Source organism: Octopus bimaculoides, unplaced genomic scaffold, assembly GCF_046866305.1.
Source record: "Octopus bimaculoides isolate indiv1 unplaced genomic scaffold, ASM4686630v1 contig136, whole genome shotgun sequence".
NCBI lineage: Eukaryota > Metazoa > Mollusca > Cephalopoda > Octopoda > Octopodidae > Octopus > Octopus bimaculoides.
In genome coordinates this window covers 57,047-71,494 of record NW_028315386.1, presented here as the reverse complement: position 1 = coordinate 71,494, position 14,448 = coordinate 57,047, and the positions used below count along the sequence as shown (strand labels likewise).

The 14,448-nt window shown below is 41.2% G+C and overlaps 1 long non-coding RNA gene across 39 annotated transcripts in view; it reads right to left on the bottom strand.

Annotated features, from left to right (window-relative positions):
• Positions 1-6,015: 6,015 nt before the first annotated feature.
• Positions 6,016-14,448, bottom strand: part of LOC149129142 (uncharacterized) — a 29,546-nt gene continuing 21,113 nt past the window's right edge. For 7 of the 39 annotated variants that reach the window (XR_016240371.1, XR_016240376.1, XR_016240369.1 and 4 more), the window contains one exon: positions 10,038-12,854. This is a non-coding gene — a long non-coding RNA (uncharacterized LOC149129142). The other 32 variants (XR_016240364.1, XR_016240362.1, XR_016240366.1 and 29 more) reach the window with 26 other exon arrangements.

Genomic DNA, 14,448 nt, shown 5'->3' with positions numbered 1-14,448 from the left:
ACAAGCCAGTCCAGGGGCACTGGCAACGATCTCGCTCGAAAATCCTACAGGAGCCAGTCAGGCGGTACTGGCAACGGCCACGCTCAAAATGGTGCATCTCATGTGCCACCTGCACAAGAACCAGTCCAGGGGCACTGGCAACGATCTTACTTGGCTTGCCGGGTCTTCTCACGCACAGCCCATTTCCAAAGGTCTCGGTCCGTAGTCATCGCCTCGGTGAGGCCCAATGTACGAAGGTCTTGCCTCACCACCTCAGCCCAGGTCTTCCTGGGCCTACCTCTTCCACGGGTTCCCTCAACTGTTAGGGTGTGGCACTTTTTCACGCAGCTATCCTCCTCCATTCTCACCACATGTCCATACCAGCGCAATCGTCTCTCTTGCACGCCACAACTGATGCTTCTAATGTTCAGCTTTTCTCTCAAGATACTTACACTCTGACGGGTATTCACATTGACATTACACATCCAACGGAGCATACTGGCTTCATTCCTTGCGAGCTTACGTATGTCCTCAGCAGTTACAGCCCATGTTTCACTGCCATGTAGCATGGTTGTTCGTACGCATGCGTCATACAGTCTGCCTTTTACTCTGAGTGAGAGTCCCTTTGTCGCCAGCAGGGGTAAGAGCTCTCTAAACTTTGCCCAGGCTATTCTTATTCTAGCAGCTACACTTTCAGCGCACCCACCCCCACTACTAACTTGGTCGCCCAGATAGCGGAAGCTATCGACTACCTCTAGTTTTTCACCCTGGAATGAGATAGAAGTTGTTTCCTGTTTGTTTGCAGTCTTTATTGCACCTGAACATCTGCCACAAACAAAAACTAACTTGCTAGTTAACCTGCCTTTGATGTTGCTGCACCTCTTATGTGTCCATAGCTTGCACCGGGTACATCTTATAGAGTTACTACCTACTCCTTTTCTACATACTGAGCAGGGCCATCTACCTGAAGGGGTTTGTGTTTTATCTACCTTCCTACTTATTAGGCCCTTCAATTCTAGACCTTGCTTCCACACCTGAAACTTCTCCTCTAGTTCTGATAGTGACTCCGCAATTAGGGCAAGGTCATCAGCATAGAGGAGCTCCCAGGGGCAACCTGTCTTGAACTCCTCTGTGATTGCCTGGAGGACTATGGTAAATAATAGGGGGCTGAGGACGGAACCTTGGTGGACCCCTACCTCTACCCGGAATTCATTGCTGTACTCATTTCCAACCCTCACCTTACTGGCAGCATCTCTGTACATGGCTCGCACAGCTCTCACTAACCATTCTTCTATCCCAAGTTTCCTCATTGACCACCAGATAAGGGATCGGGGGACCCTGTCAAAGGCTTTCTCCATGTCAACGAAAGCCAGGTACAGAGGTTTATCCTTAGCTAGGTATTTCTCCTGCAACTGTCTCACTAGAAATAAGGCATCAGTAGTGCTTTTACCTGGCACGAACCCAAACTGCATCTCATTTAATTGATTCGCTCCCTAATTAGTTGGGCTATGATCCTCTCTGTAACTTTCATAACCTGATCTAACAGCTTGATGCCTCTGTAATTATTTGTATCTAAAGCGTCCCCTTTACCTTTGTAGCAGTTGACTATGATGCTGCTACACCAGTCATTGGGTATGACTCCTTCGTGTATCACCTGGTTCGTAATACGGGTGACTAGGCTATAGCCAACACTGCCAGATATTTTGAGCATCTCTGCAGTGATTCCTGATGGGCCGGGGGCTTTCCCGGTCTTCATACTCTTAATTGCTTTATCTACCCTGGTACTATCAACTCGGATAGCTGGTCCCTCTATTGGGTCGACATACGGCAGGCTCTCTTTCTCCCATTCATTCTCTTTATTAAGCAATCTATCGTAGTGGCATCTCCAGACCTCTTTCTTTGCAGCCTCATTTAGTGCAAGCGTACCATCATCCATGCGAACACATTTCTCTCCTACAACATCACTATTCTCTCTCCTACACTGTCTTGCAACACGAGATACCTCGAGTCTTTGGTCCTCACGGCGCAGAACATTGGCAAATCTTTCCTTATCTGCTTCCCCTCTGGCTAAATAAACCTGTCGCCTAGCCTCCCTTCTGGCACATTGGTACAATTCCCTGCTACCACCGTTCTTCCAGTCCTTCCAAGCCTGTTTCTTTTGTCTAATAGCCCTGTCTACCTCCTTGTTCCACCACCACGTTACTCTGGGTTGGGAGGGGACCTTACACCACCCACAAATCTGGTCGGTGGCTTTCAACAGGTTGTCCCGCAGAAATCTCCAATTGTCTTCCACGTTGTATGATGCTTTTTAGCCCATTTCACACACCTGCTGTAAAGCGGTTGGCATTTGGAAGGGCATCCAGCTGTAGAAACCTTGCCAAATCAATTTGAGCGTGGTGCAGCCTCTTAGCTTGCCAGTCCTCAGTCAAACCGTCCATGGGAAGCAGAATTAAATGATGATGCTTTATTCACAATTTTATAAACTTCTCTCTCACGCTTCCCCTCTTTTTATCTCTTGTTCTTCACTTTTCCCTTCAACCAATCACATGAAGAAGGCATTACAGTCAGACGAAATAACTAAGGAATAAGACTGAGTTAAAAAGAATTCCACGTTTCACTCGCAGCCTCCCCGACTTCAGCCAATCACATGACAGCCTCACGAATGGGCTGAGTAACGGAGGAAGAAGCAGAATTATTATAAGATTGAATTTTCGTTACCAACCCGGCTGAAACTGGCTCTGGCTCCAACTACAAATGTTGTGTTGTTTTTAGAAGTTCTCAATTAAAATCTCCCACCATACCTTAGTCACGTTCTGTTCCTAAAACTGGCTGAATGATAACTGAGTTATTCAACACAGAGCATCTCGAAATAAATGCACCACTGGGAATGATGTATATTGGCTAATACTGGGTTGGGTACACAAGAAAGTTTTAATATAGAGTTGCACATATTAGTGGATGATCAGTTTGTAATTCTGGATCATTTCCTTGTATCCAGAATAATGTGGCTCCTGGCCTTGCCCGGTTCCATGGTGGTAATGTAAAAAGCATCCTGAACACTATTTATTTATTTACTTATATATTTATTCATTTATTTATTTATGTATTTATTAATTTATATATATATATTTTTTATTTATCTATATTTTTATTTATTTATTTATTTATATATATATATATATATTTATTTATATGGTGTGGCTCCTGGCCTTGCCCAGTTGCTCCCAAGATGTCCAGCTGATGCCAGCAGACAAAATGGATGGTAAATGAGGATAGAATTTATCTATTTTGTATTGTTATTTTGTCTTTTTCGGGATTTGTGGTTTTATTGTCTAATCTTTTTTTCTTTTTTTTTTTTTTCTTTGTCTTTGCAGCTTTTCCACATAGATGTTGGTATCATCATCATCATCATCATCATCGTTTAACGTCCGCTTTCCATGCTAGCATGGGTTGGACGATTTGACTGAGGACTGGTGAAACCGGATGGCAACACCAGGCTCCAGTCTGATCTGGCAGAGTTTCTACAGCTGGATGCCCTTCCTAACGCCAACCACTCCGAGAGTGTAGTGGGTGCTTTTACGTGTCACCCGCACGAAAACGGCCACGCTCGAAATGGTGTCTTTTATGTGCCACCCGCACAAGCCAGTCCAGGGGCACTGGCAACGATCTCGCTCGAAAATCCTACAGGAGCCAGTCAGGCGGTACTGGCAACGGCCACGCTCAAAATGGTGCATCTCATGTGCCACCCGCACAAGAACCAGTCCAGGGGCACTGGCAACGATCTTACTTGGCTTGCCGGGTCTTCTCACGCACAGCCCATTTCCAAAGGTCTCGGTCCGTAGTCATCGCCTCGGTGAGGCCCAATGTACGAAGGTCTTGCCTCACCACCTCAGCCCAGGTCTTCCTGGGCCTACCTCTTCCACGGGTTCCCTCAACTGTTAGGGTGTGGCACTTTTTCACGCAGCTATCCTCCTCCATTCTCACCACATGTCCATACCAGCGCAATCGTCTCTCTTGCACGCCACAACTGATGCTTCTAATGTTCAGCTTTTCTCTCAAGATACTTACACTCTGACGGGTATTCACATTGACATTACACATCCAACGGAGCATACTGGCTTCATTCCTTGCGAGCTTACGTATGTCCTCAGCAGTTACAGCCCATGTTTCACTGCCATGTAGCATGGTTGTTCGTACGCATGCGTCATACAGTCTGCCTTTTACTCTGAGTGAGAGTCCCTTTGTCGCCAGCAGGGGTAAGAGCTCTCTAAACTTTGCCCAGGCTATTCTTATTCTAGCAGCTACACTTTCAGCGCACCCACCCCCACTACTAACTTGGTCGCCCAGATAGCGGAAGCTATCGACTACCTCTAGTTTTTCACCCTGGAATGAGATAGAAGTTGTTTCCTGTTTGTTTGCAGTCTTTATTGCACCTGAACATCTGCCACAAACAAAAACTAACTTGCTAGTTAACCTGCCTTTGATGTTGCTGCACCTCTTATGTGTCCATAGCTTGCACCGGGTACATCTTATAGAGTTACTACCTACTCCTTTTCTACATACTGAGCAGGGCCATCTACCTGAAGGGGTTTGTGTTTTATCTACCTTCCTACTTATTAGGATTTTGGTTTTAGCTAGGTTGACTCTAAGGCCCTTCAATTCTAGACCTTGCTTCCACACCTGAAACTTCTCCTCTAGTTCTGATAGTGACTCCGCAATTAGGGCAAGGTCATCAGCATAGAGGAGCTCCCAGGGGCAACCTGTCTTGAACTCCTCTGTGATTGCCTGGAGGACTATGGTAAATAATAGGGGGCTGAGGACGGAACCTTGGTGGACCCCTACCTCTACCCGGAATTCATTGCTGTACTCATTTCCAACCCTCACCTTACTGGCAGCATCTCTGTACATGGCTCGCACAGCTCTCACTAACCATTCTTCTATCCCAAGTTTCCTCATTGACCACCAGATAAGGGATCGGGGGACCCTGTCAAAGGCTTTCTCCATGTCAACGAAAGCCAGGTACAGAGGTTTATCCTTAGCTAGGTATTTCTCTTGCAACTGTCTCACTAGAAATAAGGCATCAGTAGTGCTTTTACCTGGCACGAACCCAAACTGCATCTCATCTAAATTGATTCGCTCCCTAATTAGTTGGGCTATGACCCTCTCTGTAACTTTCATAACCTGATCTAACAGCTTGATGCCTCTGTAATTACTTGTATCTAAAGCATCCCCTTTACCTTTGTAGCAGTTGACTATGATGCTGCTGCACCAGTCATAGGGTATGACTCCTTCGTGTATCACCTGGTTCGTAATACGGGTGACTAGGCTATAGCCAACACTGCCAGATATTTTGAGCATCTCTGCAGTGATTCCTGATGGACCGGGGGGGGGGGGGGGGGGGGGGGGTATACATTACATAAATGTGTATGTGCGTGTGTGTGTACAACATGTCCATATACGCATGCATATATACACAGACTGAGAGAAGAAGAAGAGGAGAAGGGGAGTTAGCTGCCTGCTTATATTTGTACTGATGATGTTATTGAAATTACAATAATTATTATTCTTATTAATCTCCCTTCCAACATTCTTGCCTCCTGTTTTCATTTCTTCCTTATTCCTCCTCTTCCTCCCCATCATACCACAACCTCTGACCCCTTGCTGCTTCTCCTTAACCATTTATAGACACGCTCGTGCACATAGACGTCATCTGCCAAATTTCTTTTCTGCTGTGGTGGCGGCAGTGCTGGTGTTGTCCTTTTCTCTCACTATCAGCTTGGTGTAATAATATTTTTCCTTCATAAATGGTAGCTGACCGCACCATACAGTAAGGTTTTAGCAAAGTTGTATTGGAATAATGGGGCTGGGGAGCGGGACATCTTTAAAAATGTGTGTGTGCATGCGTCTTTCTGTAAAAATATATACAAGTTGGGGGGGGGGCCAAAGGTCATGTGCCAAGATTAAGACTCTAATATCTCTATTGCACATTTCAAAAACAACCCATTTATATTTAATTAGAAAGCAAAACAAATTAGCAAATGTCTGTAGCTTTTATTCTTCGTTGCATGAGGAATATCAACTCCCTGTGACAATGTGTGCACAAATTTCTTTGGACTTTTTTTCTTTTTAAAGCCTCTTTCTGACAGAGACATCTCGGTGGTGAGGGGTCCACTTTGCTATGTGTTGGGCACACCGTATTGCATGAACTTCTCGAACAAATTGACCGGCCGTTGTATGCGATGTTGCTTTTTCTCACGATGCTTTTGGTTGGAGATGTCCACAACTGTTCTGTTCTGTTTTGTTGCACCATCGCAACCAGACTGAAAAACAAGTCCAATGTGCTCCGGAATTGTCAAAGACGTGTTTCAGTTTTTCTAAAATGGAGTGAAATAAAATAATAATAATAATGATTTCTTGTTACTCTTATCAAACTCATTGGGCCCCAGGTTAAGCTAAACTCTCCTTATTCTCCCCACCAAAGTGAGGGAGTTTGTGTGTGCTCAATGTTTTCCCATTAGATAGTCTGGTAGGTCTGTTGTCCCTTCATTTAGTTCCTTAGCCATCATAACTGCCCCCGTTTCTCTCTCTCTGCCTCTTCAGTATGTATGTGTTGGGGGAGTCTGTAATGTCGTCATGGTTACTGTTTTTTTTTTTCGTTTGTTTTTTCACCACCACAGCTTTACTATTAACAATATTTCAGTCGCATTTTTAAATCTGATAATTTCAGGGCAGGAAACTCATGATTGTCACCTCATCCCTCCCTCCCTATTTCTAATATCTTTCTAAATTCTGTTGCTACAACTACTTTGACGACCACCACCACCACCCACAAGTACTGCTACTACTACTACTACTACTGTCATGTCTCTGAATCGGCAGAGCGTCAGACAAAAGGTGCTTTATGGGTAGGTAAGTCTGTTTCCCTTGCTAGCTTTGAATCTGTCAAAATACAGGATGGGCCCAAAGTCACACACTGAGACCCCCCTCTCCCCCATATTTCAAAAACAGCACTTTATGGTTAATTACAACACAAAACTAATTAGGAAATGTCAACATCCTGATTACAAGGGTTCGAAACATTCACCATTTGCAGATTTTTTTATTGTTTGTTGTACAAGGAACAGAATTTCCTGCAGAGATCTTTGCACAGGTAGGGGAGGGGGCAACCATTGGTATTTGTCCTGCACACTGCATGTTGCATGGACTCTTTGCACTAATCAGGCGCAGGCTGTGTGGTAAAGAAGCTTGCTTTCCAACCACATGGTTCCTGGTTCAGTCCCACTGTGTGGCACTTTAAATAAGTGTCCACTAAGCCTCGGGCCAACCAAAGCCTTGCGAGTGGATTTGGTTGACAGAAACTGAAAGAAGCCCGTCGTGTGTATGTATATATATATATATATATATATATATATATATATATATATATATATATATATATATATATATATATGTGTGTGTATGTACATGTGAGTGTGTCTGTCTGTCCCTGCCACCATTGTTTGATAGCCGATGGTGTGTTTACGTCCCCCGTAACTTAGCAGTTTGGCAAAAGAGATAGAATAAGTACTAGGCTTAGAAAAAATAATTCCTAGAGTCAATTTGTTCGACTGAGAGGCAGTGCTCCAGCATGGCTGCAGTCATGTGACTGAAACAAATAAAACAATAATCGACCAACAGTGTTTCAATGTTACACAAAATAATAATGATGATTAATAGTAGTATAAGATGTTATATTTTCGTGTGTGACTTTTGGCCCACCCTGTACCCAGAAATATGACCACCACCACAAAAAATAATATTTTTTTTTGCTATTGAAGTATCGAACGGGGTAGACAACTCTAGATATGTTTTGCTCTTATTTGACCTCCGTGAATTACAGCTTGTTTTTGCCAGATGGTAAGATGCATCTGTATACACACACATATACATACATGCTGCTGCATGCAGATAGAGAGATTTGAGTGCACACGGAATTACATTGTGTGTGCATGGTGCGAGATATATAAATTCTGTGCACACATACTTCATTGCACATGTATATCTCTAGTCTTTAAACATATTTAAAGCTGTGGTCATGCTGGGGCACCACCGTTGCCTGTGCTACACTATTATTTGGAACCTCCTCTGATAGGTGGCATTCGGTCAATGAGAGAGTCTGATCACTGCTGCTCTCACCTGCCGTGAAGTAGTCTCATCTGGAACCCTTGGCAGGAAGAGACCCCGTTTTGTGTGTATATATATATCTAAATGTATATGTATAAATCTTGTGTGATCTTAGTTATTGTCTGGTTGCTTGAGGAGGTCAATAACACTGAAACCTATCCAAGGTTGTCCCCCCACTATTGCAATTTATTTTAATTTCTAAACCTTCTTTCTCATTTAATTTACCTTTGTTGGGTTCGTTCTCTTCAAATGAACCTTCATACTTAATTACTTCTTCTCTCGTTATGGATGTAACTTCTGTAATAAAAGTCAGTGGTAGTTTTAACTCTGGGGCAGTGTTCCAACCATGGCCATCTCGTCTTAGAGGGGAATATCTAGCATTTTAATCTATTGTTTTTTTTTTCATTCTTTATTCAAAGCAATTAGAACGGAAGGGTTGATTGGTCACTATATCTAGCGAGGGAGAGGTTAGTAGTTGTGGTGGGAGTAGTGTGAAGCACAGCAGAAGCTGTTGTAACCATTAACAACTTGGATCATTACCATAGTAACTGGTTGTGGTGGTAGTAACAGCAGTTTGGGTTAGTGGATGTCTAAGTGCACCTTAGTAAGTGGTTGATGGAAGGTGACAGCAGAAGCAACTAGTGGTCAAGGGTCCTTTTTCTTCTTCCTCCCATCCACTCCATGCCAATCACTCCCCCCTTCTATCATGTATACATACCTCTTCCTTCATCATTTCAATTTCAACTCTATTTTGAGAGGGAAAAAAAAAAAAAGTATTGACCCTCCCACTTACAGTGTTTGTCTTTTTTATTTGACTGGTGGGTCCACCTGCTGTGTGGTCCTGATCCCTTTTGTCTTTGGACAAAAGGATTCTAGCTGTAGTGAATTATTTTGACTGTGGCCATGTTGGAGCAAATCAACCTGGGACTTCTGAAGCCTAGTACTTATTATTCTATTGGTCTCTTGTTAAACTGCTAAGTTATGGGGGACGTAAACACACCAACATTGGTTGTCAAGCGATGGGAAAGTGTCTTCCACTTATAGCCTCAGGCCAATCAAGGCCTGGAGGAAGCCTGTCGTATCTATGTGTATGTTTGTCTCTCCACCATCGCTTGGCAACCAATGTTGGTATGTTTAGCAAAAAGAGACGGTACTAGACTTACAAAGTGTATGTCCTGGGGTCGAATTGGTTTGACTGAGCATGGCTGCAGTCAATTGACTGAAAACAAGTAAAAGAATGTCTACATAGTCTTTTTTATCATCGAAAATATGTTTTTCTCGAATAAAATAAAAACCACAAAAATTATGCAAAGAAGAAGAATCGACTGCAACAGGAAGAAGAAAACACGTCTTAATCCAGAAAATCCCGTCGTGGGACGCGCGGAAGGTAATAATGTCAAATCGATAATGTTTATAGTATAACCAATAGGTGAGGAGTAGCTAAAAACAAAAAAAACGACGCCATTATAAGGCCCCCCACTTAAAAATTTTTCCGGGTTTTGACACTTTAGCGACGTCAAATCTCGAAAATTTTCTGGAGAAAATCTGGGGAATCGATGTCGCTAAAGTGTCAAAACCCGGAAAAATTTTTAAGGGGGGGACCTTATAATGGCGTCGTTTTTTTTGTTTTTTAAACATACTCCTCCCGTATTTTTCGATTTTCTGGTTATCGGAAAGACACCGGGTTTCCTACACATTTTTTATTATTTTTATTTTTATTTCCAGGTAATTAAATAATATTTTTAATTACGATAATTAAATAAATATTACATTTTGGAAATGCTTCGCTTAGGGAACAATTGGATCTTGTCGCGTTGGTTTCAAGGGAGGTAACTCTCTGCAATTTCCATTCTGTTTGGTGGTCAAGAGATAAATAAAATAAAACTATATCTACGTTGTGATTTCGAATCCTGGCTTTGTCAGCTTTATTTTTCAAGTTTCTACAACATTTAAGTATGATAATTTAGTGTCTACAATGTCTAGTAATGTATGTGTATATATTATGAATCAAGTAGTAATGTGTGTATATTATGAACCTAGTGATCTATGTATGTGTATATATTATGAATCGAGTAATGTATGTGTATATATTATGAATCAAGTAATGTTTGTATGTGTATATATTATGAATCGAGTAATGTGTGTGTGTATATATTATGAATCGAGTAATGTGTGTGCTTGTGTGTGTATATTATGAACCTAGTGATCTATGTGTGTGTATATATTATGAATCTAGTAAGGTGTGTGTACATATTATGAATCGAGTAACGTGTGTGCATATATTATGAATCGAGTTATGTATGTATATATTATGAATCTAGTAATGTATATATTATGAATCTAGTAATGTATGTGTATATATTATGAATTGAGTAATGTATGTGCTTGTGTGTATATATTATGAATCTAGTAATGTGTGTGTGTGTGTGTGTAAATATTATGAATCGAGTAATGTATATGCTTGTGTGTATATATTATAAATCTAGTAGTGAGAGTGTGTGTGTATATATTATGAATCTAGTAGTGTATGTATATTATGAATCTAGTAAGGTGTGTGTGTATTATGAATGGAGTAATGTGTGTGTGTATATATTATGAATCGAGTAATGTATGTATGTGTATATATTATGAATCGAGTAATGTATGTACTTGTGTGTATATATTATGAATCGAGTAATGTATATATTATGAATCTAGTAGTGTGTGTGTGTGTATATTATGAATCTAGTAAGGTGTGTGTGTATTATGAATGGAGTAATGTGTGTGTGTATATATTATGAATCGAGTAATGTATGTACTTGTGTGTATATATTATGAATCTAGTAATGTGTGTGTGTGTGTATATATATTATGAATCGAGTAATGTATGTATGTGTATATATTATGAATCTAGTAATGTATGTGCTTGTGTGTATATATTATGAATCTAGTAATGTATGTGTATATATTTGTCAGCTTTATTTTTCAAGGTCAATAAAACAGTATGAAGCGAAAGTGACATATCGATTACAATTCAATCAACAGAAAATTAGCATGCAAGTGGCTCAGTACTCCGCAGACACGTCTTCTTCACGTAATTTACAAAGAAATACAATGTGACAAGGCCGGTCCCTTTGAATTACAGGTGTAAGTGATTTTTGCCAGGTAAGTGGACTGGGGCACGGTGAAATTAATGTTTAAGTGGCTGTGCATTCCACAGACGTGTTCCCTGTGAACGGTTTTCGTCGAACGAATCAAACTTAATAAATTATCGAAAAGAAAATAAAATGTCTGGTCCTGGGGTTGTAAACAAGTGATGGCGGACACAAATACTGACTGAAACCGGTCAAAGAAATAAGACAGAGAAAGAAATAAAGACCGTAAGGAGTGGATTTGGTAGGCGGAAACTGAAAGAAGCCCGTTGTATATATGTATGTTTGTGTGTCTGTTTGTCCCCACCTCCCAACATCGCTTGACAACCGATGCTGGTGTGTTTACGTCAACGTAAATTAGCGGTTTCGGCAAAAGAGACCGATAGAATAAGTACCAGGCTTACAAAGAGTAAGTCCTGCGGTCGATTTGACCGACTATAAAGGCGGTGCTCCAGCTTGGACGCAGTCAAAAGGACTGAAACAAGGAAAAGAGTAATTTTAACGAGTTCCTACCGCCATCTTCACCGCCATTGCTATGACAAACCAACAACAAACACCAGCGCCATCTATCTGTAACGTCTCTATTTTACTCTGGCTTCTCCGAGTTACTTCCCTTTGTTTCTCTGCGATCAGAATCTTTATTTCGCTGGACGAATGTGTTTTAGCTTCTAACATCCTTCTTGGACCGATTATTAATTAAAAGACGAACATTGAGGGGTCAATGTAATTAACTACCCCCGCCCATGCGTATAATTGAAAGGATTACGAACATTATTATTATTTTTAAAGGCAGAATCGTTAGCACGCCGGAGAAAGTGCTTAACGGTGTTCAGTCCGTCTTTACGTTCTGAGTTCAAATTCCGCCGATGTCGACTGTTCCTTTCAACCTATAAGGGTTAGGGTAATTAAAACGCTAGGGGGTCAACATAATCGACTAGTCCCCTCCCTCAAAATATGTAGGTGTGTTTGTGTGTCTGTGTTTGTCCCCCCACCATCGCTTGACAATCGATGCTGGTGTGTTTACGTCCCCGTAACTTAGTGGTTTCGGCAAAAGAGAATAAGTATTAGGCTTACAAAGAATAAGTCCTGGGGTCGGTTTACTCGACTATAAAGGCGGTGCTCCAGCATGGCCGCAGTCAAATGAGTGAAACAAGCAAAGGGAGCTGGCTGAGTCGTTAGCACGTGTGGGCGAAATGTTTGGCAGCCGTTCGTTTGTCTTTATGTTTCGAGTTCAATTTCCAGAGGCATCTCGTTCTTTCGGGGGTCTATAAAATAGGTGCCAGTTGACCACTGGAGTCCATGTAACCAACTAGTCCAACATTTTAGGCGTTCTACCCCCACAAGCCACATTCCTAGCGCTCCCCACCCCCATCTAACCATTACAAACATGCATACAATTCGTATAAATTAATTAAAGAAACTGTCCCTGTCAGATGACCGCACAGACCTATTATGGGGCCAACTGACCCCATAATGGTTTCTGTCAAATGATGTAAGATTAAAAGAAAAAATTCCTGAGGTTGATTCATTTGGTTGTAGAATTCTTCAAGGTGGTACTCCAGCATGGCCACGGGCTCGTGCCTAAAACAAGTGAAAGATAAAAGAAATATAGATTTCTAAGTGTCCGGAGATGCCTGTTCGTGGAATTGCAGTCTTACTTTCGGCTAATTACTCTTAATTGATTTAATTAAAATATATGTTCAGTAATTTCCTTAATTAAGATTTAAACAAACATTAAATAATTTAATGAGTAACAATATTATTATTATAGGTTGTGTGTGAGTAAAAGATGGGATGGTCACAACTGGAACGTCTGACTGGATCAGGAGTGACCTGGGGCTAAAGAACGACTACAGCCACTAATACTAACTGCTACGCTGTACATTAGATAATGTAGTTCTAGATACACTATGCCTGAATATAAGGTGGGGTGGTCACGACTGGAACATGTTTAATCGTAGGTCTGCCTGGATCAGGACTGACCTGGGGTGAAATAACAATAATTAATTAAAGAATACAATTAATTAATGAAATGAATCCTTCTGTTTCATCACTGTGTACTTTAAATTAATTAAAATGTTTCCGTTAATTATAATTACAGTAATCTTCATTTGGCCTCAGTTCAGTGACCTGGCAACATTTCTAGCACCCTGGACAAAATGCTTGGCTGCAGCCATGCTGGAGCACCACATTCAAAGGTTGAACCATTCAAGTCAAACCTGGCAGTGTTTTATTTTTAAAGTTCAGTTCTTATTCTATCAGTTTTCTTCTGCCAAACCACTAAGTGATGGGGCCATAAACACACCAACACCGGCTGTGAAGTGGTGGCGGAGGACAAACACAGATGCAAAGAGAATCTGGAACTCGACTGAGGAAAGAAAACTCCGAATGACCCATCCTTGATTTCTTTGTATCATCTCTCTGGATGTTTTGCGTTCTTGTCCCTTTTTTGTATTTTACATATATATATATAATAATACAAAGGATATATATGCATGTATACACACATATATGTACATACTCACATTTACATGTGTATAGAGATGCATATCAGGGTACAGGACGTTAGAACAATGAACTACAGACAACGGAACGAACACATAAGAAAACAGAAAGCCACTTGGAATTATTCCTTCGTCAGCTGCCTCTATTCTAACTAGACGTTTCGAAGATATGGAGCCTGGTGTAGCCATCTGGTTTCACCAGTCCTCAGTCAAATCGTCCAACCCATGCTAGCATGGAAAGCGGACGTTAAACGACGATGATGGTGATTCACAAAAAGTATGGGGGTTTAGTTTACAGGTGATTTAAATGATTAGGTACACTAGATAAGTACTGTAACGGATTACTAGGGCTCCAGGGGTTATAGCCGGGACGGTATTTATGGACTCATTGCAGATTTCCAATGCATCGGATACATAACTTTTAAACCGGACACTAAACATTAAGGCATGGCAAACATTTCAAGACATATACAATATTATTATTACAGGAAGAAATTCAAAATCTATATAAGATACAAATAAGGAAATAATTTTATTCTCAAATGCAGGATAAACGCTCGGGAATAGAGAAAGACTTTGACGTTTCGAGCCTACGCTCTTCAACTAAAATAAAATATATATATATATATATATATATATATATATATATATACACACATACAAACTCCACA